This window comes from Equus przewalskii, chromosome 15, assembly GCF_037783145.1.
Source record: "Equus przewalskii isolate Varuska chromosome 15, EquPr2, whole genome shotgun sequence".
Lineage (NCBI taxonomy): Eukaryota > Metazoa > Chordata > Mammalia > Perissodactyla > Equidae > Equus > Equus przewalskii.
The window spans coordinates 73,939,543-73,965,805 of record NC_091845.1 but is presented as its reverse complement, the minus strand read 5'-3'; the positions used below and the strand labels follow the sequence as shown (position 1 = coordinate 73,965,805).

Genomic DNA, 26,263 nt, shown 5'->3' with positions numbered 1-26,263 from the left:
TAAGATGACTGTATAATTTTTTAAATCCTCAGAAAACCCTTTGAGGGAGTTCCTATCTTTCCTTCCATTTTTAAAGTCTGGACACTAAAGCCCAGAGAGGTTAAGTAATTTTCCCAAGGTCACACAACAAGAAAATGCTAAAATCAGAATTCCAATTCAAATCTGAGACCTTGCCCTCTTAACCACAGCACTGCGTTGTAGTTTTAAGTATGTATGTACACACACGTACGTAGCGTTTTTTACGTCATATCTCCATCTTGATGCAAATAAGCCTGGAGAGAGGAAACAGTTGCGGATCCAGGAGATTGAGAGGACAATGCCCATATTGAGGTCTTGAGTTGGCAGAAAGAAATGGAACGCAGCGTAATTGTAAATCCCTCATAACCCCCCCATAACTATCCTTGTCTAGGAGTAGGGGTGCGTTTGACCATCCTGGCTTCTCCTACTGGAGGTTCCTCACTCCTCCCCTTGCCTGTTGCTCTCGGCTTCATCCACCGGGGAGCATGGACCACCCCTGGTGCTGTTTCCCTGTTGGTAGAATTCATTCAGATTCTCCTGAAATGTCTCAATAGCAGTGTAGTACTGGGTCGAATAATGTCCTCTCAAAATTAATGTCCTCCTAGAACCTCTGAACGCAACATTATTTAGATATAGGGTCTTTGCAGATGTAATCAAGTTAAGATGAAATCATACTGGATTCGGGGGTACCCTAATCCAATGTTTGGTGTCCTATAAGAGGAGGGAAAGTGGGACACAGACACACAGACAGAGGATAGATGGCCATGTGAGGATGGAGGCAAAAATCGAAGTCATGCTGTTACAAGGAAGGAACACCAAGGATTGCCGGCCAGCCCCAGAAGCTGGAAGAGGAGAGGAAGGATTCTTCCCTAGGGCCTCCGGAAAGAACACGCCCCGCCAACACCTTGATTTCAGACTTCTAGCCTCCAAAGTGTGAGAGAGTAAGTTTCTGTTGTTGAAAGCCATCCAGTGTGTGGTGATTGTTAGGAAACCAACACAAGCAGGAGTCCTTCCAGAACCGCCAGCCAATTCCCCCGCCCACCTACACAGCTGCACAAACCACTTTTCTTTCTCACTGTGGGAGAGAGCAAGGACAAAACTCCATTTGTATTTGGGGCTCACATGTGAAGTACTATTCTTCAACCCTCAGAAAAAGCCATCAAATAGGTGAGTAGGGAGATAACCACATTTCGATAATTCTACATTTGGCTTTATATAGATTTTTCAAACCAGGTGCACGCACCTGCCTGAGCACACACAAGCACACACACCATTTTGAAGTCCTTCTCTTCTTCAAAATCTGAGGGTTGCAGTAATAAAGTCATGCTTATTCTCACACCTTTAAATGTCAGCTCTCAGAATAAACATGCAAGTCACCTTGCCATTTCTTTCATTTTCCTTCTTGATAACTTGTCTTTGGCTGTAATGTTTCAAAGAACAATCCTTCTTTCTTTGAGGACTATTCTTAAATAGAACTCTCTGGACCTTTACAGTTTGTACGATGAAGTTTCTCTCATGTAATGAGCTTGTTGTTTCCTCGGAGCCCTGATTCTAGTGTCCACGGGATCGGGCTTTCCCGTTTCCTCCCAGGCCCCTTTGATTGATGAATTTCCTCCATTTGCATGGTTTCCTGCCTCTTTTCATGGGATATTTAGACATCCTTACTTTTTTGGGCTTCTCTACTTGATTTTGCTCTTAGCCTCCTGTGACTCTTTTTTACTCTTTACAGTATTTCCACATTTTTTGGAGTCCTTCAGTTTTGCAATTTGTTTCATTTTTAGTAATCCTCATTTATTTCTTGTAAGCTTATCGGCTCCTCCTTCAGGACTTGATCCTGCCTCTCCGGGAGCTTCTTCAGCTGGTGTTGCAGAAGTGCTGAACTGACTCAGGGTCACTGCATTTGCTTGGATGTGTTCCTTGTTTCCTCAGCCTACACTGGGGGTTATTGATTTTTTTATCGCGATGCTATGTCCTTCTCTCACAGCAGCCAGGAGGAGGAACTTGGGCCTGCCGTTAATCCACCGTCTTCCAAGAAGTTCCCTTTTGTGCCAATCAAAACTCTTGCTCTTGACATCTCTTCATTTCCTTAAGTTCCTTTTCACATGTCACATGTCTCACTCGCAAGTTTAGCCTTGCATAAATTTTGGTATCAATTCTTTGTTCTAGATAAATCATTCAGTGTGATCCCAACAAAAATAACATATTTACTTCTTACAACAGCTAGTACAAGATTGTCTCATCTTCTTTATCTAGTGTTTTAAAGCTTTCCTGGTTAAAGTACCATCTTTCTTGAAGAATATCTGGAAAACAATCTTGGATACACTTTTCTATCAATGTTATTATAAACATTTCTGCATGTTATTACAGAGATGTGCGTAAACACAGTTTTAATGGCTGGATAATATTCCATGAAGAGGCAGCATCATTCCCCCCAAGTTAGGCATTTAATTTGTTGCGTTGGTGCATATTGCTTTGGTCTGTTAAGCATCCTTTCCTCCTTCTTCAGGTAAGTACATTCTCTCATCCTGCCTTCCCTTTGGAGAACTGTCCTTCCCTTCCCTCACATGTGGTTCTGGTGGTCACTCTCAGTATTTTGCCTCCTGCATCCCCCTGCCTCCAGCCCCGGTGACAGGTGGGCACATGTCTCAGGTCTGATTCATCCTAATTCCTGCCATAGTTTGGACCTAGTCCCAAGAGTGCTCTTACCACTCCAGTCCTTCCCAGGTTATAGCACTTGGAATGCGTTTGCTGCCAGTAACAGGAAACCTAACAATGGCTTAAACCCTAGGGAGATTTATCATTTTTCTTACTTAAGAAGTCTAGAGGTAGTAATTGTTATGGATTGATTTGTGTTCCCCCAAAAGATGTGTTCCCCAAAAAATGTCACCATTTATTGAAAACTTATTACATGTCCCGTCCTACACTTGGGGCTTTCAAGACATTATCTCATTCAGTCCTCTCAACAGCCCTGTGAAATAGTACTATTATCCTGATCATCTCCATTTCTAACAAAGAGAAAACTGAAGCTCTCAACCAATGATGAATTTTTGGACTGTTGAGTTAGAGGTGCTAGAGAATCTAGTGACAGCCATCTGCTTCTCAGTCTTTGGAAAAGGCCCAAATAGTTCTCCCTGTTGTAAATGCATCGAAGACTCATGCCAAACTTGCCTGGCTGCTGTGGGCATGGCCCAGGACTTTTGGCTTCTACATGTCCCACAGCATAGGATCCTAGTACGTGTTGAGAGTCAGTCATTCTCACAGCAGATTCCCTTTATAGGTCAGCATGAGGACCCAGCCTGCACCACCTGCCAGTCAATTTGTGTTTCTGAGGATCCCACAATTTATACTGGCATTTCTAATTGAGTCTGGAACTTTCCAGTCCTCTGAGACTGCGTAAGCCAATGCAGGTTGTGGTCAACATCTTTTTATATATGAAAGCACCAATTAGAAATATATTTTAAGGTGGAAAATGAGTCAAAGATGTTTATGCTTAACACTTGAAGAATGCTTACCAAGCTATGGACAGGCACAGTATTTATAGGAGATGTTAATTGGAGCCTCTCCAAAATGGGTTCCCTATTTTAATAAATAAATAAATACGTGAAATATTGCATAATAGAGGCTCTGTGAAGTATCGCTCTCAAGAAATCAATTTAAACAGCATTTTCCATGCTTGTTTGACCTTGTATGTATATTTCTCTTTCTCTCTCTCTCAATTACCTATTCCTATAGAACAGTCTATGTAGGACATCAGTTATGAAATCCTGAGTTAAGTACATTTTGAAAGCATCCCAGAGATGCTCACATGAAAGTGAGGAGCAGGATAATGGTGTGGAGCATTTTAGGAAGAGAGTTCTGACCACACATTGCAAAGTCTGGGGAAAGGCTCATTGGCAGAAGTTTGGGTCTTTAAGGATGCCAAAGAGGTGTGACCATATTCTTTTGATTACATAATTGTAAATAAAAATCATCTTGCATTGAGATATTTCTTGTAACTTCTAGTCAGGAATTTTAGCAACTCTAACAAGTTTTGAAAAGATAGCATTTATTCTTTAGAAAAGGAACTCCTAAACTAGGCACGCTGCCACCACCTGGTGCAGGGGTCTCACAGCCTGGGTTTTGAGGGGTGAGGCATAAACCAGAGGCTTGAGATGGACACAAGCACATCTTCTCCTTTAAAAGTGAAGCTATAAGTCTTAACACAGTCTGGTGAAAACTACTCAACTAGGCACTTAGACAAGCACAGTGCTGGCACCAGAAATAGAGGGAGGCAAAAACATGGTCTCTGCCCTAGAGAGGCTCATAGTTTACTGGGAAAGACAAGGACATGGCCAATGGGATGAATGAGGATAAAATTCCAAGAAGGAAGCCAACCACATACATGGAGGTGCAAGGGGGCTTCACTGAGGAGGTATTAATGAGCTGAGCCTTGAAGAACGAGTGAGATCTGCCCAAAGGAGATGAAGAAAGAACACGTTCAAAGGCACAGAGGCCTGAAAGGTGATGGCAAGCTCAGAGACCAACGATTAGCTCCGTGGGGCTGAGGCATAGAGTGGTAGGTGTACAGGGTGGGGGCAGATATTGAGAATGAGGCTGAAGGGGTAGGCTGAGGCAGGCTTAAAAAGCCTAGCAGAGGATCCAAATTGGCCGTGTGACCCTTGTTATATGTCATCTGCCCTTTCCAGGCCTCATGCGTTTTGTTAAAAGCACCGTTTCTGGAGGAGATTCTCAGGCTCTGACACTTCCCTGTGTGATCTAGGGTGAATTACTCAACCTCTCTTTGCTTCAGTCTCTTCAACTATAAAATAATACCATCCTTAAAGCATTGTTGAAAGGATTAAATGTCATGATAAATATGTACTTGACACAACATGAACATATCCCAGTGTCTACGAGTATTGTTGTTATTGATGATATTATCCTCATCATCTTCATCATCTGGAAGGATACGCTAAGACAAAGTATGTGAAAGTGTTTGGCAAACTGAAAAGCCAAATATCATAGTTGTTATTGCCATGTCAAATAATCTGCTCATTACCTGCGCGCCAGCATCTCTTCACCTGCCTACTGGGCCACCGCACGTCTCCACAGATGGTGCAGTGCGGGGCTGTAAGGACACCGTTCATTGAGATCCAGGTGGACAGAGATGTTGAGCGTTAATTGGAGTGTTGGTCACACAGGTATATACTTACATCGAAGTCAATAAAACTGTTCACTTAAGATCTATGCATTTAAAAAGATTTTTTCTAAATCACCGCTTAGAGTCAAAAGCACTTCCAGCAGTTCAGACTTGTCTTGGGTCAAAGCAGTTTCTAGGCCTCTCGTGCCTCTGTCTCAGTCCTGGCAGTTATTTCACTACAGGATGGAAGGACCTCAAATGACCCTTCTCTCTCCATTTCTACCACTTCTCTATCTCTTCAGGTAAAGAAATGAGGCAGGAAAGTCCACTCTTTGCTTCCAGGTCAGATGTTTGGCTCGGTCTGTTCCTCAAAATCTCCCTTTTTGCACAGCTGGCTGGAGGTACTTAGCCTGGCGGACTTGCCTTAGGACAAGTTTTAAGTTCCCAAACTGCCCCAGGTTTCAGCATGCTTTTTTGAAAAGCCAGTTACTCTTATACAAAACACCTTAGAAAATCCAAGCGATTTATTTCTAACAGATTCTTAAAGTGCTCTGAAATCACCAATACTCACCAGCAGGGCACCATGTAAGACTCGGCCATCATTATCAATCAAGGTACCCGGTCTGCCATGAGCCGGGCCCTGAACAAAGCGAGAGGCAAAAATTAAGGACATTTTCTGGGCTAAGCCCCTGGTGGGCAGGGCCCTGTCTGGCTAAATTGCTTTGTGCCACACAGAAGAGAAGAAACGAGTGGTTTCTTATGTTAGTGATGGTTATGTGCTTGCCGTGAGCCCACGGATGTGAGCAAAGGCCAGAGCTGTCTGCGGTGTTTGACAGAAGATTTTCTTAGGGGGAACACAAGACCTAAATCCTCAAGCAGGTTGAAATCTCCTGGCAAAGGAATCATAGAAAAAAAAAAGACTAGAGTTGCCTCTGAGCTCCAAAGGCCTCACAGAACTGACATTGATTTGTTTATGATTCTTGAAAGACGTGCCGTCAACTACTAATAGTTCCAGAACAACTGGGGAACAAGTGTCTGTTTCAGAGGGGTGTGCATAAGCAACTTCCCACACCCAAAGCCCCAGCGGAAGCCCACCGTCCGTCTGCTCCCCTTCCCAAGCCTCTTTCATCCAAACTGCATTTTCTTGACGATGCTCCAGCGTGTTTGAAGAGAGATCAGCAAGCAGAACGGCTGTGTGGGTCTTCCTTTCTCCTTCTTTTCTTCTCTCCCTCTTCCCTTCTCCCTCCCTCCTTCTATTCCTCTCTCTCTCTCCTCTCCTCTCTCTCTAAACCTTTTACACTGCAGTTGAACAAGCCCCTGGATAAAGACTTTATCCAAAAACCCCCTCTTTAAAGTTATTTCAAATTTCTCTGCAAGGCTTTCAGAAATCTGTTTGTTTGAGGGCAGAATTAGATGTGACCGGCGTTTTATTGTGACATAAAACCATATTTCTTCCCTGGAAGATTAAAAAATAAAATCGGTTAATAAGAAAAGCTGTCAGCAACAGAAAATGGCTGACATAATCCGTTTATCCTCCAAGCAATAAAGATATTGGTCCTTGGGAGTCTATCCTCTCTCTCATGTTATTTCGCCCAAAACATTATCTTCCCAGCATTCTGATGGATTAAGAAGTCATATGGGAGATAGCAGGGAAATGACAGATACAAAAAAATATATAATATCCTTTCATTTCCCCTCCTCCCTCCACACTCACTCATATTCCCTCTCTCCTTCTCCCTCCTCCCACCCAAAACACACACACACACACTTTATTTTCTCTCTTTTCCCTCTCCCTGACATCTTCCCATTTTTCTCACCCTTTGGAAAAGAAATAGATCTTCTTTTACCCACAATTCCAATACTCTGATAATCCTAATAGGGGTGATGATGCAAAATGGCACTGAAGTCAGTTTCTGCTCTGCGTGTATGTGTGTCTGCGTGTGTATGTGTGACTCGCACACATCTACATAGACACAGATCGCCAGATGAAGAGATAGACCCTTGATAAGGGTGTCGAACACCTAGAGAGAAAGAGAGTTAAGTGTATCTAGCCACACTCCTAGATTTTTAATCTAGGATTTCTGACAATAGCATAAATTTCAGGAACAAGGCAGAAGGCAGCACAAGCTAACGGATACAATAAAAGGAGCCTTTACAGAGGCTACAATTAAAACACTCTAAGTTTTAGGGGCTTGAGGAAACCATTAAAAAGAAAAAAAAGAAAGAGAGCATAGTGTGGCCAAACTCGTGTTCCTCTTTTCTCAATTAACGGTACCAATCTCCATCTTTTCTCATGTGCATGCAGATTGTTCTGGGGGACAGATTCTTGAGATCGCTCATCAGAACCCTCAGGATACTTTTAAACTGCTTTACGAAGAATACCTGGAAACCCTTCCTGGGGTCTGAAGGAGGGATAACAGGAATGCAAATAGACATTAAGCAATGTCTCTAAAATGTATTCTTCTCTTTAGAAGGTTACTCTCTTTTCTAACTCACCACTTCTCTCCGGTAGAAAACCATCACTTTGGTCAGTCATACGTATTTTTTTTCAAGCAGCTAAGTGTTTATTAGAGTCCTACTGTTGAAGCTTTAGTTGTGTTTCACGGGAATTTGACCAAATGAGTTTACTGCTGGCATGTGTGCTCTCTTAGGCAAGGAAGCTGTAGAAGGAATAATAAATACCAGGAGCAGACAGTGAGCCCAATAAATGGTTGTAAAATGGAGGATTTCTGGAAATGATTTTCAATGTATCCAGGCAAGTGGACATGTGCATATATGTACATATACACACATATTTCAACATCTAAAAATCACCTAAAGTATACTACTCAGAATTATTTTTTAAGTTTACCAGCCCTTCCTCACTTAAATTAGCAGAAATGGAAAATAATAAAGCTTACCATTTTTCTGTTAGCTAATCCTCAGGTGTGTCTGTGACTACGATATCCTCGCGTGGGTGCAGGGATGAAGATGGACCAGGCTAAGCAGAAGAGACAAGGTGACATGAGGGACAAGGAGGCTGTCCCACTCTATAAATTACCTCTTTTTTTCCCCAAAGCATTTGAAAGTTTGCAAATGATATCATAGAAATTCTATCAGGGTTCCAAGGAGAAAATAATTTTGATTTCTCTAAATTCATATATTTCTATCAATTCACATCTTTCTACACAAGTGTCTCTTGGGATTATATCTTTATATACATTTTAAAAGACAGTTGCTATAGAAGCCTTTAATTGCATTGTACAAGATACACTCCCATAAAAAATAATGTTACGCACTCAAGACAAATGAACACATTACGCAAAACCTCTTTATTTAAATGGCTGTAAAACCAGATGTTGAGCAAATGTCTACAGCAATTAAAAACAAGGAGTAAATTCATAAACCACATTTACTGAAGCTAAATGTTTAATTGAAGAAAGGGTTGTTCCTCAATTAAAGGCCTTTAGTAAATAGAAGCTGCTTGAATGTTAAGTGTGTCTGAATTCTATAGCATGAAGCTGAGCTCCTCAAATATTTCCATGTGATAGTATTAATGATTAAAACAGAAACTCTGAATTAAATCAATTCCTAGTTTGACAATTGACCATGCCCAAAACACAATTCATTTATTACTTCATTATGTTATTGTCATTGTGTTAAACCAGGCCTCATAAATCATTCTAAGGCAAGGTTTAATATGACCATAAGCCACTTCTAGGAATTGACTAGGAATTAGCTTGGAGTTGATTACAATCCCTGGATTACACACTTTGCCTATAACATTTGTTTATTTTTGTTTCAAGAAACGTACATATTGAGCACTCCCTGTGCACCAGGTGCTGTGCCAGGCACTGGGGATCTGCAGATAAACAGGAAAAGGTCACTGCCCTCTGGAATGCCACAGTCTGGCAGGAGAGGAAGACTAGAGATAGGCAGCGACACCTCGGTGAGGTGGGTGCTCTGACAGAGGAGGCGGAGGGCTGGGGGCATGGTGGTCATCCTGCAGAGATGGAAGCTCCAGCCCAGCCTAGGGGAGTGCCATGGAAGCCCCTTCTTCACATCCCACTGGTTTCCTCAGGTGCCCAGCACCACCTTGATTCCGGGAGACATATGCCAATGTCTCGTCCCGAGAATCCTTCCAGGACTTCTCTGCAGGGGAGTTTATGGGAGTTGCAGTCATGCACACACACTGTACCTCTATTGTGGGTTACCTGCCCATCACTTATCTAATCTAGTGACCCTGAAATAATCTCAAACTGTAAAATGAAATAGGTTAAACACAAAGATGGATATTTTCTCCAAAAGCACTTTAAAAATTGAAGGCTTGCCAGATTATTTTTATTACAAAAATTGTAAAAGTCAAGACATTTCTAGTACGCGTGTTGTCTCCATCACAGCACTGATAACACAGTATGGAAATTCTAAATGACATGTCTGTCTCCCCCACAACATCATGAGATCCTTGAGAACTGTGATGGTTCGTGGTGGGTGGTCTATAAATGTCTGTCAAATTGAATCAAATGGAAATATTTTTCAGTTAATGGAAAGTATGAGTCATCAATGTTGAAAATAATTCCATTTGTCAATAAGCAAGAGTTACTTTTTACCTAACAGTTGTCATAACAAGATTTCTCAGCAGTTGGTCTATATAACTCTTAACCTGGTCATGGAATGGGTTCTCTTTAACTAAGGTTTTCAGTTTTACAGATGATTGCTCAAAATGCTTTATTTGGGTTACCAATTTCTAAAAGAAATAGTAGAATACAATATAATTCACTTAACACTAAAGCTAAATAGACAGGGCTAAATCGATGATGACACAGGAGGGAGGTCACCACGAGAGCAAGCATCACTCGCTTAGAGAGGGTGCAAATGCCAATTAACAGCATTCTGTCATAGGTTATCAGTGAGTGGAGTAAGAGGCTATTTTAAAATGAAACCCTAGAGTTGTTTAGGTCTACCTGTAATCATCTGGGAGCTGGTTGGCGATTTCATTTCTCAGTGACTTTCCTGGTTGTGCAAATTTGATTGAGCAGGCCTAGTAGTGTAGGGTATGCATGCGTGTGTGTGTGATTTATAAAGAAATTACTGTGTCTGGAAACTCTTCTAAGCGTTCGTTTAGTCCTTGCAACAATGCTGTGAGCTGGTACTGTTATTATAGCCAATTTACAAATAAAGAAACTGTGACTTAGAGTTTGCTTGCCCAAGGTTATAAAACCAGGACTTCTCCAAGCCAGAGCTGGGATGTCTATCTGCCTGATTTCAATGTTCCTACCCTTAATTACTATTCCATACTACCTCCACTGAGCTGACTTACAAAAATATTAGGTAAACCATGCAGAATTTAATAACTTCTTTCTGATTGAATAAAACTTGAGAGGAAAAATGTGAATGCAGTCCTCAGAGTCATCTTACAGTGATCTGGCCTCAGGTTTTCCTCATTTGGACCATTCAGGATCTTTGCTGTCCACTTTCCTTGCTACCTTGCCAGTATTCTTTGTCACCCCTGAAGTGCCTAAGTCCAGGTCAGGCAAAGATCAGCCCTTACCTCCTAGTCAGTCAGTAGGGAATGTGCCATGTGTTTAGCTCTGTGCTAAGTGGTATAGGGAGTAAATGAGTGTTTAGGAAAAGTCTAAGTGAAGTGCAGTACCAGAAAAAACTCCAGAACGTGGATAGAAAGCTAAAATGAGGAAACATGGAAACTAGGCTCGTTTCCAAAATTGACGCCAGGCCTCTCCTCTCCTTCATTCTTCCCAGAAATGCACAGTGAAGAGCTGGAGAAGGTCTGTCTTCTGCAAGGAAAGCTCCAGGAAAGTTCCTTCCACATCTCTCACCTTCTAGCGAAACAGCTGAATAGCTCATATAGAAAGAGTGCTTTGTATATAGATTTAAGTAATTCAAGAGTAAGTTTTCGGCTTGGAAAAAGATGTGTAGGTAAAGTGGAAGTCGTCTCCTGATGAGAAAAATGAAAATTCTTCCCGCTGCTATGCACACGTGCATTAATGTCCCAAACAGAGAAATCTTTCTGATCGAGGGACCACTTGGAGCATAGAAAAGCTTCTTGCAAGAAAGTAGTTCCCTCATGTGCAAAGAAGGTGCAGGAAATGTAAATCCCCCAGATTAGTTTAAGAAGGCTAAAGATAAGGTTCCTGAAAACAGCAATTAGAGGCCAGCACATGGCAATTAACACTGACAGGGAAGAAAATTGTCAACCTAAGATGACGTTAGACAAGTTTTTGATACCTAATATGTATATGAGAGTAAGGAAGAGAAATTTTTTAAAGCAGAGCAAGAAAATCTAGGATTTGATGAATAAATGATGATATTTTCAGATGATAATGAGGAAAACCTGTTGCTTATATTTCTTTAAATCTTGTTCTAAATGGCATCTTCCTTAAATATGTGCATTTAAATCCTCAAATGGTGTGCAAACCAATAATCAGAAATAGCTAAATAGTTCACAAAATTTTTCTTTTACTTGCAACATGTATAATAGTTTAGTATCTATTTACAACATATAGACAATATCTTCTTTATAAGAAGAGCTCCTACAAACTAAAAAGAAAACATCTCTATAGTGATATAGGCTAACAATAAAAAACATAGGCATTCCACAAAAGAACAATCCACATGACTAAAAAGATATACGAGTAACAGAATGTTAAAATGGAATAAATAAAAAATCAGGTGCCAGGGATTCCCAGAGTCCAAAGCAATGCTGGATGTGCTGAGTGACTGTGGAACCCGTTCTGCCAGCTCTGATGATCACTCACCTCTGTGAGCGGAAAGGCCAGTTGAAAAGAGTTGTCAGTGTACTGTGCTTTCTTTCCCCCGCTCCTTTCTCCCACTTTTCCTCCTCATCTCCAATCATTTGGGAGGTCATTTAAGGGAATCTCCCAGAGAGTCTGACCTGTGGTCCCCTAAGTCTGCAGTAACATGGAGATTGGATTTTATCTGTCTGAGAAGACTAAGGGCAGAGAGCTGCTTACAGAGCCTACAGAATGAAGAGAGTTATATCAGGAGTTAGTTCCTTCCAGCAATGGTAGGGTGTACTGTGGGTTAAATAGGTCCAAGGAAAGGAGCAAGAGGATTTTTGTAAAAGACTTCATCCAAGTGGATTTCTTGCCAGGAGCTGGACAACTTGAGCAGAAGGAGGTTCTAGATGCAGAAGCAGGTAGGGTGCGTAAGAAGCCAGCCAATGAAGAAGCTCTGTCCGTGGGCCCAGCAGAGCATCTCTGAGGACACCAGGAAAGAATCAGCATCAGGTCATGTCTGGCTCTTCTGGAGTTGTAGCAAAACCAAGTTTGGGGCAAACTACTTTTTACTCATTCATAAAGTAAAAAACAACAAAAAACTGTACTTTTTACTGAAAACTTTACTTTTAACTAATTGACTAATTTGTAGGTGGGAAACCAGCCACGCTCTCCCTCTAATCATAGGCTTTCCAGCCTACAGCAATTCCAAAATGGGGGAGATGAAGTTTTAGAATGGAAAGGAGTGTAGAGTTATGCCTATGACACTGGACTGGATATTTTAATTTGTTCTTTGAAGCTGTTCTTGGAAAAGGAAGTGACGGAAGGACTACTTAAAAAGTTATGGAACCTGCTAGAGGAGTCCTCCAAGGTTCACAGGAGAATGAGTCTGCAGAGTGGTTTGAATGGACAATGGGAAAATGAATAAAATTACTTTTACTTATACCCTCTTGGGGTTAATTGCTCAATAAATTGGTGGCATAGATAAAAATTTTCAACTTTGGAAAAAAGAAAGGAAAGAAAGGAAGGAGAGAGGGATGGAAAGAGGAAGGAAAGAAAAGAGAAAGGAAGGGAGGAAGAGAGGGATAGATGGAGAGAAGGAAGGAGAAAAAAAGAAATAAGGGAGGAAAAGAGTGGAAGAAGGAAAGGAGGGAGGGAGGAAGGAGGAAGAGGAAAATATATTTTAATAGAAACACCTGATATCCATTCTCGTGTACCAACCTGGCAAGGATATTTTCTAATGCCAATCACCAGTGAGGGTGCTGATGAAAAGAACCAGCCATTCTTGTGCACCGTTTGCAGGAGAGTTAATACAACTTTCTGGATGGCTTTTTGAACATATATATTAAAATTTTTTTAAAACCTACTCTTTGATATAGATATAACTCTACCCCTAGGAATTTATTCCAAGAAAATAATTACAGATGTGTACAAAGATTTGGCTAAAGAGATACTCATTGTGGTGTGTTTTATAATAATAAAAAAGAAGTAAACAGCAGGGTAATGATCAAATAAACTAGGCAACCCTGCAGATAGAATATTTACATCCTTGGAGATATTTTTTTAGTTTTGAAAAGCGCCTTATAGACCATCTACGGAATAAACACATACACACATATTAGATACACAAGATGGGGCTGATCTGCCCCAAAATGTCAAAAGTAGCTAAACTCTGGATGATGAACTTAACGATTTTTATTTTCTTCCTTTTGCTTACATTAGTTTTCTAAGAGTACTTTTATAGAAAATGATGTAAAATTACCTGAATTACATGCTACCATTCTGCTCCTTGGCTACCCATGCCTGCAGAAAGCCTGGCATTTTGGTCTGTGCAATCATAACCTAACCTTTGCCTATCAAAATGATTGGAATTTAGTCAGGATACTTCAGAGCTGATGAGGAGCTAATCAGGTCTGCTGTTAAAAAACAAATGACGGAGCAGCAAATGTCAAGAGGGATTAGAAGGTTGGGGTTCAAGAATGAAGTACCAGCTTCATGCCAGCTAATGGCCGAGTCCAGAGTATGACCATGTGTTATAAACTGAATGTTTGTGTGCCCCCAAAATTCATAATTTGAAGCCTCAACCCCTGGTGTGGCTGTATTTGGAGTAAGGAAGTAACTCAGGTTAAACGATGTCATAAGGGTGGGGCCCTGATCTAATAGGATTAGTGTCCTTATAAAACGAGACACCAGAGAGCTAACTAATATTCCCTCACTCTCCCCCCACCTCCACCCACTCCCCCTTCATGCACTGAGAAAAGGCCATGTGAAGACACAGGGAAAAGGCAGCTGTCTGCAAGCCAGGAAGAAAGCTCTCACCAGAAACTGACTCTGCCAGAGCTTGATTTTGGAGTTATGGCCTCCAGAACTGTGAGAAAATACATTTCTGTTGTATAAGCCACTCAGTCTACGGTATTTTGTTAAGGTAGGCTGAACTAACATAGATTTTGGTACCTAGAAGTGGGGTGCTTCTGTAATAAATATTTTAAAATGTGGAAGTGGCTTTGGAACTGGGTGATGGAGTAGAGGCCAGAAGAGTTTTGAAGTGCATGCTAGAAAAAGCCTAGATTGCCTTGAATTGACTGTTGGTAGGCGTATGGACATTAAAGGCAATTCCGGTGAGGCTCAGGAAGAAAAGAGGAGAGCTGGAAAGAAAGGCTCTATTGTCTTAGAGAATACATATACCATCATGAACAGAAAGTTGGTAGAAATATGGACATTAAAGGCCAGTCTGGTGAGATGTCAGATGGAAATGAGGAACAGGTTATTGGAAACTGGAGGAAGGGCAATCCTAGTTATAAAGTGGCAAAGAACTTGGCTGAATTGTGTTCTAATGTTTTGCAGAAGATAGAATTTGAGAGCAATGAAAGTGGATATTTAGCTGAGGAGATTTCTAAGCAAAGTGTTGAAGGAGCAGCTTGGTTTCTCCTTACAATTTATAGTAAAACATGAGAGGAGGGGGATAAATTGAAGGAATTGTTAATCAAAAAAGAACCGGAAGTTGGAGTTTTGGAAAACTCTCATCCTATCCATGTTGCAAAAAAATGAGAAAGCCTGTTTTGGAGAGAAAGCTAAGGGTGTGGCTGAATAACCATTGGATAAAACTAGTGTGGATATGAACTATGAATTTAACCAGCCATCTCAGCAGAAGCCAGGAATAAAGATGAGATTATACCATAGAAACACTGCCACTTTGAACCAAAGGGGACGGGATGAGACAATAGAGCTATTTGTCTGAGCACACACTTTATACATGAAGAAAAGGGAAGAATGACCCCAAAAGTAATACAGAGATCATCAGAGATGCCACTCCCACCACAGGCCTAGGGGACAAGGCTGTTACCTCCTCACTCTCACAGAGAGGGGCTCCCTCCTTGGTTTCAGAAGGCCAGGCTGCTCCCCCCACTACACCCCCACACTCCCCCACCCCTGCCCAGTGCCTCACGAGGGAGGTGCTTCCCCTGAGCCAAAGGGGAAGGCAGAGTTGACCCACAGAACCATGGGAGTGACACTGCCACCCAAATGGGTCTGGATGGCAGATAATCAAATCCAAGAGGATTCTTCTCAAGCCTTAAGATCTAATGGAACCTTGCTATGGTTTGGACTTGCTTGGGACCTGTCACTCCTTTCTTCCTTCTGATTTCTCCCTTTCAGAGTGGGAATGTCTATCCTGTGCCTGTCCCACCATTGTATTTCAGAAACACATAAGTTGCCTTGTTCGCAATCTCACAGTTGGAGAGGAATTTTGCCTCATGCTAAATTATACTTTGAGTCTCATCCATATCTGATTCAGATGATTTAGATGAGACTTTGGACTTTAGAGTTGATACTGGAATGACTTTCGGGAAGGAAGGAATGTATTTTGTGTGCAAGAAGGACATGAATTTGCAGGGACCAGGAGCGTAATATTATGGACTGAGTGTTTGTATTACCCCCAAAATTCGTATGTTGAAGCCCTAACCCCCCGTATGGCTATATTTGGAGATGGAGCCTCTAAAGAAGTAATTAAGGTTAAATGAAATCAGAAGGGTGGGTCCCTCAACTGATAGGATTAATGTCCTTATAAGAAGAGAGCTCACTCACTCTCTCTGTTTCCATGCACACACACACCAGGGAAAGGCCATGTGAGGACATGGGGAGAATGTGGCCATCTGTAAGCCAGGAAAAAAATCCTCACCAGACACTAAACTGGGCGGCACCTTGATCTTGGAGATACCAGCCTCCAGAAATGTGAGAAATAAATTTCTGCTGTTTAAGCTACCCGGTCTGTGGTATTTTGTTATGACAGCCCAAGCTGACTCATACATCATACTAAATATGACAAGATTAACTGAGATTGAAAGTCAGTAGAGCTTTTCGAACCAGAGAGAGAGAGAGACTAAAGCCCAAGGTTACCTAGCGAAGATGCTAAGGCTGATTCCAGGAGAAGGAAAGAAGAAGGAAAAAGTTACACACTGCTGAATTCATGGAGGAATGTGGGTATGGCCTCTGAGGGTGGTAAAAAAAGGAATGTCTCCCTGTCCTACTCTTCCTTCCTTCTACCATGTCCATCTTCCACTGTTATGCTTTTCAGTCTACATTGTATTAACTCAGAATGACTTCTAGATCAAGATGGAACAACTAGCACAGGCAGCAACTTCACTCTCCATCCCAAACACTAGAATGATAGAAAAATATTTTTTAAGCTAAAACATGCATTCACTTAATTGGCAAAAAAATAGTTTGATATTACCAAGTGTAAAGGAGAATATGGATTCATAGGCTCTCTCTATACATCGCTTGTGTGAGTGTGATTTGGCGCAATCACCTTGGAAAGTATTTTTCCATTACCGCCGAAAGTTGAGCATTCATATACCCTATGACTAGTGATTCTATTCCTAAACACATGGGAGAAATCCTTTGCAGATGTACAACATAAGAATTTCATAGCAACACTGTTCACAGCCGCAAAAGCTTGGAAGCAACTCATATGCTATCAATGAGAGAGTGGATGAATAAACAATGATATAGTCACAAAATGGAATATTATGCAGTAGTCCAAACAAATGAACTACAGTGACCCAAAATGGTAAAGGTGGATTTCATCAATATAAAAGAAAGTGAAGGGGCCGGTCCCATAGCCTAGTGGTTAAGTTCAGCATGTTCGGCTTAGGCAGCCCAGGTTCGCAGGTTCAGATCCTGGGCATGGACCTAGACCGCTCATCAGCCATGCTGTGGCAGTGACCCACATATAAAGTGGAGGAAGATTGACACAGGTGTTAGCTCAGGACTAACTTTACTCAGCAAAAAGTAAAATAAATAAAAAATAAATAAAAGAAAGTGAAAAAGTCCCAAAAGATTATGCACACTAATGATATTCTTTTCACAAAGTTAAAAAAATTAAAACATACTTTATATGTATAGATACATGAAAACTATATGTAAAAAAAAACCCAGAGAAATGGTAAAGATGGGATTCAAGAATATGTGTACCTCAGGTGAGTGGAGGCAAGAGGATGGGTTGGTGAGGGAAACCACACTGTTAGATATAGGTTACGGTCAAATGTTTAGCTTTTGGGGTGTTGTGGGTTAGAAGGGAGGGAGGGAAGGAAGAAGAAAAGAAAGGAGGGAGAATGCAGGAAGGAAGAGAGGAAGGAGAGGAAGGAAAGGAGGGATGAAATACACACAACACACACACGTAAGTGGACCAAGGAGGAAAATGTATCATGAACGAAAGACTGTGGTTAATCTAGTTCTGGGCACCTGAGGTTTTAAAAAAAGGAGGGAAAGAAATAAATAGCTATGTTCAAAAGTAAGAGGAAAATCTCTGTAGACCCACCACCAGATAGATGGAACAAATACCTCTCAAAATTAAGAGGAAACTTGCAGATCAAAAAAAATGAGCAAACTCTTAGCAAGTAATTAGCCACAGAATTGGCACACGCATCACCAGTGGAGGCTCTGATAGACCCACCTACACACCAATTAGAGGTTTCCAGAAGCAGGAACAGCGAACCATCTGCCCACAGCTGGGGAAGGAGCACTGTGTATGGACCCAGGTCCAGAACTGCTTTATCCTCACAAGACCAGCCTCCACTCTAAACTTAAGACAATTCAGAGCCATGATTCTCATGTCCTCTGAGGCATTTTCTTGAACTTTTTTTTTAATGATTTTTGGTGAGGAAGATTGGCCCTGAGCTAACATCTATTTCCAATCTTCCTCTCTCTTTTTTTTTCTCCCCAAAGCCCCAGTACATAGTTGTGTATGCTAGTTGTAAGTCATTCTAGTTCTTCTGTGTGGGATGCTACCACAGCATGGCTTGATGAGTAGTGTGTAGGTCTGAGGCCAGGATCCAAACTGGCGAACCCCGGTCTGCGAAAGTGGAGTGTGCAAACTTAACCAGTCAGCCATGGGGCTGGCACCTTCCTAGAACTTTTAATGCCAGTTTATACTGTGAATCTCCAAGATGGGGTCATAGAGTGCACTTTCCCTCAAACTTGTTTGACCTCAGGACTCTTGGGGGACGGGTATTTATTGGAACATGTTAGTTAATTCTATCTTGTACTGTTAGCCCATCGGAAGAGTTTCAGGAATGTGATTGGTTGTGAGGGAAGAGAGGAGGGTTAACTTGTCCTTTTGAGTCACCTGGTGTAGTCCACCACCTGTGGTGTTCACCATTTATCCTCAGCGCTTGGCATGTAATAGATCCTCAGTAAATAGTCAATGAATGAATGAATACAAAATGAATAAATGATAAAAGGGAAGAGGTCAGGAGCCAAAGAAAGGAAAGAGGAAAGAGATCCACGGTGTACAGATTGAAGTGAAGGACCGGGAGATCAGTTTGAATCTAGGCTCCACCACAGTCTAGACACATAACCTTGAGAAAATTCCTCAACCCCCTCATCTGTAAAATGAGATTTTCTTTCTTTGCTGGGATAGTGGGTGGCATATATGTAATAACACATGTAAAGCACAATTCCTGGCACATTGAAGGTGCTCAGTTACATTTCTATTCTTAAAATTTTGATTTCCAGTGGGTTAGAGAAGAGCGAGCAGCAGTGGCTAGAAAATCATCTGTAAGATAAAGAGAGCCAACGTTTTGAAGCCAGAAAGGATGGCATTAAAGCAGCAATTAGTCAGATGCTCCAGAGACCTAGAAGCCCACATACATGGAATATGAAGATATTTTATATCTCTACTTAAAAGCTCCGCCAGGTTCTGTTCAGTGTGAGTTTAAAGTTATATTCCGGTGCAAGGAGGAGTTTCTTTAGTAACCTCAACTCTCTTATCAGAGAGCAGTTTCATGCCTAGTCTTTTCAATGTGGGTAGCTGCCAGAGAACAATTAAAGTGAAAAATGACTAGCAAACACCCAGCATCTACATTCCTAAAATAATAGGGAATTTAGTACATCTTAGAAGTTAGATGGTCAAGAAAACAGTTTTGGGGGTGTGTCTGGAGCAACAGAAGATATTGTGCCTTGCTCTGCAGTCTCCGCTATTTTTTATTTAGCAGCAAGAGCTTGCAACGGCCTGTTGGGCCCACCCTCACTCTAAGCCCACAGTTTCTGAATGTCCTGGAGCAGGAAGCTGTGCAGGAGGCCTTCCTCCACAGCACATTCCTTGACCTCGCTGTGACTAGTCCCTGGGTCTACCTTCTGAGCACTGTTGCCTGGAAACTTACATCGCCCTGTTGTCCTGTCAGTGATGCCCTACCTCCTCTGATTATCTTCATGTCCATTTGCCTTGTAAGTTACTTATCAGGGAGCTGCTTAGGGAGCTTTGGTTCATCCTTAATTGGAAATAAATTAGTATTAGTGGATAAGATAGCAGAACGCATTTAGGGCTGTATGGGGTGTGGCTTTAGAGTACCAAGAAGGATTTTCTCATGTATAAATGTGGAACTGTCAATGACCATCTTCCCCAGCCCCAGAGGAATCACACACAGAGAGGAAAGATTTGAGGGATGGAAAGGGGGAAAGCCCCATTCGTATTATTTGAGCCCTGGATCCCACTTACCAGAACCCAAATTCACTGCATTAGACAGAAGTAAGTGTTTGTTGCATGAAAAAGAGTCCAAAGTAATAAGATTCTGGACATTTTTCTTGTATTTAAACATATACATATATCAAATATGTAAAACAAACATATGCATACACATAAAGAATAATACTCTATTATTGTTCAGTGGGTTTTTTCATTCAAGAATAGCTTTGAGATCTTTCCAAGTCAAAATATACAGATTTACTCATTCTTTTTAAAGACAATATAATATTTCATACTGTGTGTGATGGTTAATCTTATGTGTCAGCTTAATGGGGCCCAGATATTTGGTCAAATATTATTCTGAGCGTTTCTGTGAGGGTATGTCTGGATAAGATTAACATCTGAATCCATAGACTGAGCAAAGCAGATTGCCCTCCCCAGTGTGGGTGGGCCCCATCTGGTCAGCTGAAGGCCTGAATAGAACAAAACAGCAGAGTAAGAGAGAATTCCTTCTGCCTGACTGCCTTAAAGCTTGGACATTGTTTGTTTTCCTACCTATTCTGAGTCTCAAGCAGGCCAGCTTCCAGACCAGAACCACACCATCATCTCTCCTGGTTCTTCAGCGTGCTGACTATAGGTCTTGGGACTTGTCAGCCTCTTTATCACATGAGCCAATTCCTTATAATAAATCTATATATAAATTTATAAGTAAAGAGATTTATATTGACTTTTTCTCTGGAGAACTCTGACGAATACACTATGGATGGGCCATCACTTCTTTGACCACTCCCCAATTATAGGTCAGTTATATTGTTTTTCAATTTGCTTATTTTAATTATTAAAATTAATTATTAAAATTGTTAAATTAATTCTTACAATTAATTATTTAAATAATGCTAACTCCGTGTTGCTGGAATGGGTTTATTTCTGTAGGAGAGATTCCCAAGAGCATAATAGCTGGCACAATGTAGAAACATTTTAACTTTTCTCTTTTTATCTATATTGCAAATTTCCCTTCTAAAAAACACCCTTCTGGCTTTCTCACCAACAACATATCACAGTGGCTATTTGTCTATATCCACATGAACACTGGATATTAAAAATATTTTTAATTTGATAAGCTGAACAGTAAAAGGCTGGCATGTCATCATTACTGTAAATTGCATTTACTTGCTTAATTTGCATTTACTGAATTACTAATGATTTTGAGGTTTTTTTCCATGTCTTTATTGGGAATTTATATTTATTGTTCTGTGAAATACTTTACTCATTTTTCTATCAGGTAATTTGCCTTTTCACTGCTGATTGGTAGCTGTTCTTTACATATTATTGATATGAAATCTTGTGTTTGTTATGTAGGTTACAAATATTTGCTTCCAGTCTGTCACTCGTTTTTATTATTGCTTATGGCATCTTTGTAGTGGAAAGGTCACAGGCAATCAGACAGCCTAGGTTCAAATTTTACTTCTTCAACTTGCTAGCTATACAACCTTGGGAAAATCTCTTAAGCTTTTTAAAACTTACTTTGCCCTCTTAAGGTAGGGATTACAGTAGTACCCAGATCATTGAATTAAATTAGATAATATATGGAAAGTGCACATTGGAAGTGCTCAATTAATTGCAATTATTATGAGTTTTATGATTGGCATGTCATATTAAAAAGTACATTTCAATATAGTCACATCTGTCAAATGTGAGTTAGATATCATTTAGAATATCTTTGGTTGCAAGAAACAGAAAACCAAACTAAAAAAATGGCCTCAAAATAACCAAGATGAATTATTTCAAATAACAAGTCCATAGGTAGGGCAGCTCTAGGGTTGGCTAATGTAGTGGCTCAACAATATCAGCTAAAGTTTGGGAGTTTCTCCCCTTTGCCATCCTCAGCATGTTGTCCAGGTCCACGGGTAAGCTTCCATTATAGTTAGGTCAGCTGTCACGTTTATAGGCATCATGCCTGGATACAACATCCAGTTGAGGAAGAGGAACAGCTTCTTCCTCACCAAAGAGTAAGGAAACCTTTCTCACGATGCTTCCCGACTCCATCCCTCATGTATAATTGGCCAGAACTTGGTTACATGCCCATGTCCAAAACAATTACTAATGAAGGGAATTGGCTTAAATTATTGACAGATAAATTAGGACTTATCTCTGATACATGTGGAGGAGAAATGGACATGCTGCAAAATCAGGAGTCAGCTACTGTGTCACTATTAGGATTAGCTGCATAAAATAAAACACCTACATAAAGAGCATTTTTTTTAAAAAAAGATAGAAGTTTAGTTCTCTCCCATAAAAAGAAAGCCAAAAGGCAGGCACTCCAGTACCAGCAAAGTGGCTCTGTGATCATTTGAGAGTCAAGTTCCTTCTAGGCTCCTGCTCTACCATGTTTGGTCCTGAGTTCAATTCCCAAGGTTGCCCCGTGTCTAGAATGGCTGCTGGAGATCTAGTCCTTATGTCCATGTTTCACTCAGGAAGAAAGGGGAGAAGGGAAAAATGGCGCCACTTGCAATTGAGTTAGTGCCTTTTTCCAAAAGCTCCACCTAACAATAACAACTTTGAATTGTTTACCTCTAGCTGCAAGGAAGGCTGAAAATTAGACTTTTAACTGAGCCCATGGCTGCTGAGACTAATATTTGGATTCTATACAAAAGGGGAATGGGAAGAATGGATAAACAATCATCAGTGTCCGCCACACCAGCAAAGAAGAAGGGCACAATGGCTTTTGGGTGGGCAATGAAAACATCAGCTTTACTTTTGTTTAGGAAGTCTTTCTATATCTATATATTAACCATTTCATCCTTTTTCCAGTGTGCCTTCCTTCTTAAACTCCTCTGCAACTTGAGTTCCAGGAGTGATTTAGGTTCTGCCAATGAGATGCCCTCATAGATGATTTGGAAGCTAGGCTATCTAGTCACTACATTAATAAGGATCAATAGATAGGCACAGGCATCTATGTGCTCACAGATGCATCAAAGGCAGTTTCCTTCACTATAGGTCACAGCTGAGATGGTGAATTCCTGGCGTTGACGCCCCATTTTCCTGAGTGTGACAGATGTGGAAGCTTCCTGAGAGGACCAGTTCTGGGTGCTGTTCCAGGAGGACCAAATTAGACACCGCTCCCCCCATCCAGTCTTTCTATAGATTTTGGAAGCAACTAATCGTCTACATTAAATCTTTTTCTGCTTAAAATAACTAGTGCAGTCTCCATTTTCTACATTTGTATCCTGTGCTACACCATTCAAAGACTGTAAAAATGTTTTTCTATATTTTTGGAACCCTAAATTTTTTGTTTTTGATATCTATTTCTTTAGTCCATCTCTAATTAGTTTTGATTATTGTGTGAGGGAGTAATCTAACTTTAAAAAAAATAATAATCAATTGTCCAAACATCATTTATTAAACAATCTATCATTTCTCCACTACTTTTTAAATGATATATTAATCATATACTATCTTCTCTTACAAAGGGGATCCGAACAATTGAAGGAGTACTACTGTATTCGAATAAAAATTATAGTAGTATGTAGTGAAATGTGTATGATTGCATTTGGATGTAAAGCCATTCAACAAGGGGAAACATATTTTTTTGGACAGGGTTGCTTTCAATCACTCTGTGTAGTTGTCCTGGTATCAAGATATACTTGATTGACAGAAATAAGATAAGGAGGGAGAAGACCACATGATGTCATACACTTTCAAACACAGAAGACTAAGCTGAAAGCAGACACTATCTAGGGAAAATGTCCACTCTTAAGTATCCTGATTAGAGGCATCCTTCTTCATGTTAATTATAAGAAGAAGGCTAGGAAAAAATTAAATGAACACTGAGTAATGACAGCAACATGGCAGAGTGAGCTGTTTCCTTTGTCTCTCCTCCTCTGAATTACAACTAAACCGACATTCATTGACTAATGGAGGATACCCACACAGCACAACAGGATGCCTGAGAGACCCACAGAGCTATACATCTGAAGGTGGATGGACTGGATCCCCATGACACAGTGGAGATAGGTGAGTGCTCCCTTACCCCTTCCCAGCTGCAATGAGCCAGGTCATGGGTCCTCACACAGCAGCCAGTGCTACTCTAAGAGGAGGTGGGGATAGCCCAGACTGTGCATGAACGCTATCCCAACTTGTGGGAGCTCCCACCATGCTGCGGCCACCTCACAAATGGGAATGCGTCCAAGCACAACTGTAAGAGGAGGCAGCAGCAGCCCAGCACACATGCACAAATGCTATCCCAGCCTGTGAGAGTGCCCACTGTGCCACTGCAGCCCCTCTCGTGAGAACATACCTCAGCACAACTGTAAGAGGAGGCAGCAGCAGGCCTGCACATGTGCAGGAATGCTATCACAGCCTGCAGGAACACCCACTGTGCCACTGTGACCCAACGAATGACCTCACAAAGAAGGCCAGCTACCAAGCACAGCAGCCAGTTTGGCTATAAGCAGAGGCAGCAGCAGCCTGTCTCATGTGCAAACACTATCCCGGCCTGCAGGAGGGCCCACCATATTCACAAAACTGCCGGCAGGCAGGGTGGGATCAGAAACACAGCTCCTGGGTTGCCCCAGCAGTAACAGGTGGAATCTGCAACCTGATGCTACCACAAAAGCACCAGCAAAGGATCAGTTCATCAAACACCATGAAAAACTACAGTAACACTTCAGAGCAGAAGGAAAATGACACATCTCCAGAAACCAACCCAGAAGTCACAGAAATTTACAATCTAAATGACAGAGAATTCAAAATAGCTATCTTAAAGAAACTCAATGACTTATAAGAAGACTTAGAGAGACAGTTCAATAAACTCAGGAATAAAAGTAATGAGCAGAAGGAATACTTCAACAAAGAGAGTGAAACTGTAAAAAAAAAAAAAAAAAAAAAAAAAACCCAGAAATTCTGGATATGAAAAACACAGCTAATGAGATTTAAAAAATGACCTAGAATCCTTAAAAAACAGAACTGACATTGTGGGGAACAGAATTAGTGATTTAGAGGATAGAAATATAGAAATGCTTCAGATAGAGGAAGAGAGAGAACTAAGATCTTTTAAAAATGAAGGAATTCTTTGAGAAATATCTGGCTCAATTAGGAAAAGCAACATAAGGATTATAGATATTCCAGAGGAAGAAGACAGGGAAAAAGGACCAGAGAGCTTCTTCAAAGAAATAAAGGCTGAGAACTTCCCAAACCTGGAGAAAGAACTGCACTTATAAATACATGAAGCCAACAGAACTCCCAATTACATTAATGTAAAAAGACCTTCTCCAAGGCATAGAATAGTATAACTGGCAAAAGTCAGTGACAAAGAAAAAATATTAAGGGCAGTAAGGCAGAAGAAAATAATCTACAAAGGAACCCCATCAAGATTTTAATGGATTTCTCAGCAGAAACCTTACAGGCTAGGGGAGACTGGAATGATATATTCAAAATACTGAAAGACAAAATCTTTCAGCCAAGAATATTCTATCCAGTGAAATTATCCTTCAGTTACAATGGAGAAATAAAAGCTTTCCAAGATAAACAAAAACTGAGGGAGTTCATCACTAGACCTCCATTACAAGAAATGAGGAAAGAAGCCCTCATACCTGAAACAAAAAGGAAAAGGTTTACAAAGCTTTGAACAAGGAGATAAACAGACAAAATCAGAAAATTGCAGCTCTCTATCAGAACAAGTTAGCAAACACTTAATCATAACTTAAAACATAAATGGAAGTAAAGCATCAAAAATAACTACAAACACTTGAGTTTAGTCACAAACTCACAACACAGAACAGAATAATTTGTGACAACAATAACTCAGAAGGGGAAGAGGAAAAGGAAGGAAACTACTTAGGCTAATGGAGATGAGAAGCTATCAGAAAGTGGACTGTCTCATCTATGAGATCTTTTATACAAACCTCATGATAACCATTAAATAAAAAATCAGGGCAGATCCACAATTCAGAATAAAGAGAAAAGCACCAAACTGAAATGGCAGTCAGAAATACAAGGAAAGAGAAACAATGGAAATACATAACAACCATAAAATAAGAAATAAAATGACAGTGTTAATCCCTCATATGTCAATAATCACTCTAAATGTAAATGGACTGAATCCTCCAATCAAAAGGCATAGTGTGGCTGTATGGATTAAAAAACAAGACCTAACAATATGCTGCTTCTAGGAAACACATCTCAGCTCTAAACACAAACATAGGCTCAGAGTGAAGGGATGGAAGATGATACTCCAAGAAAATGGCAAACAAAAGAAAGCAGATGTTGCCATACTTATATCAGACAAAGCAGACCTCAAGATAAAAAGAGAGAAACAAAGAGGGGCAGTATAGAATGATAAAAGGGACATTCCACCAAGAGGAGATAATACTTGTGAATATATTTGCACCTAACACAGGAGCACCAAAGTACATAAAGCAACTATTAACA

At 40.8% G+C, this 26,263-nt stretch overlaps 1 long non-coding RNA gene across 1 annotated transcript; it reads right to left on the bottom strand.

The window, feature by feature from the left end:
• Positions 1 to 1,420: 1,420 nt before the first annotated feature.
• LOC139076053 (uncharacterized) lies at positions 1,421 to 24,199 on the bottom strand. The gene is made up of 3 exons (XR_011527284.1): positions 24,132 to 24,199; positions 8,038 to 8,117; positions 1,421 to 7,158 (listed from the first exon to the last, which is right to left on the bottom strand). It is a non-coding gene; the product is annotated as an uncharacterized lncRNA (long non-coding RNA).
• Between the last annotated feature and the right edge of the window lie 2,064 nt (positions 24,200 to 26,263).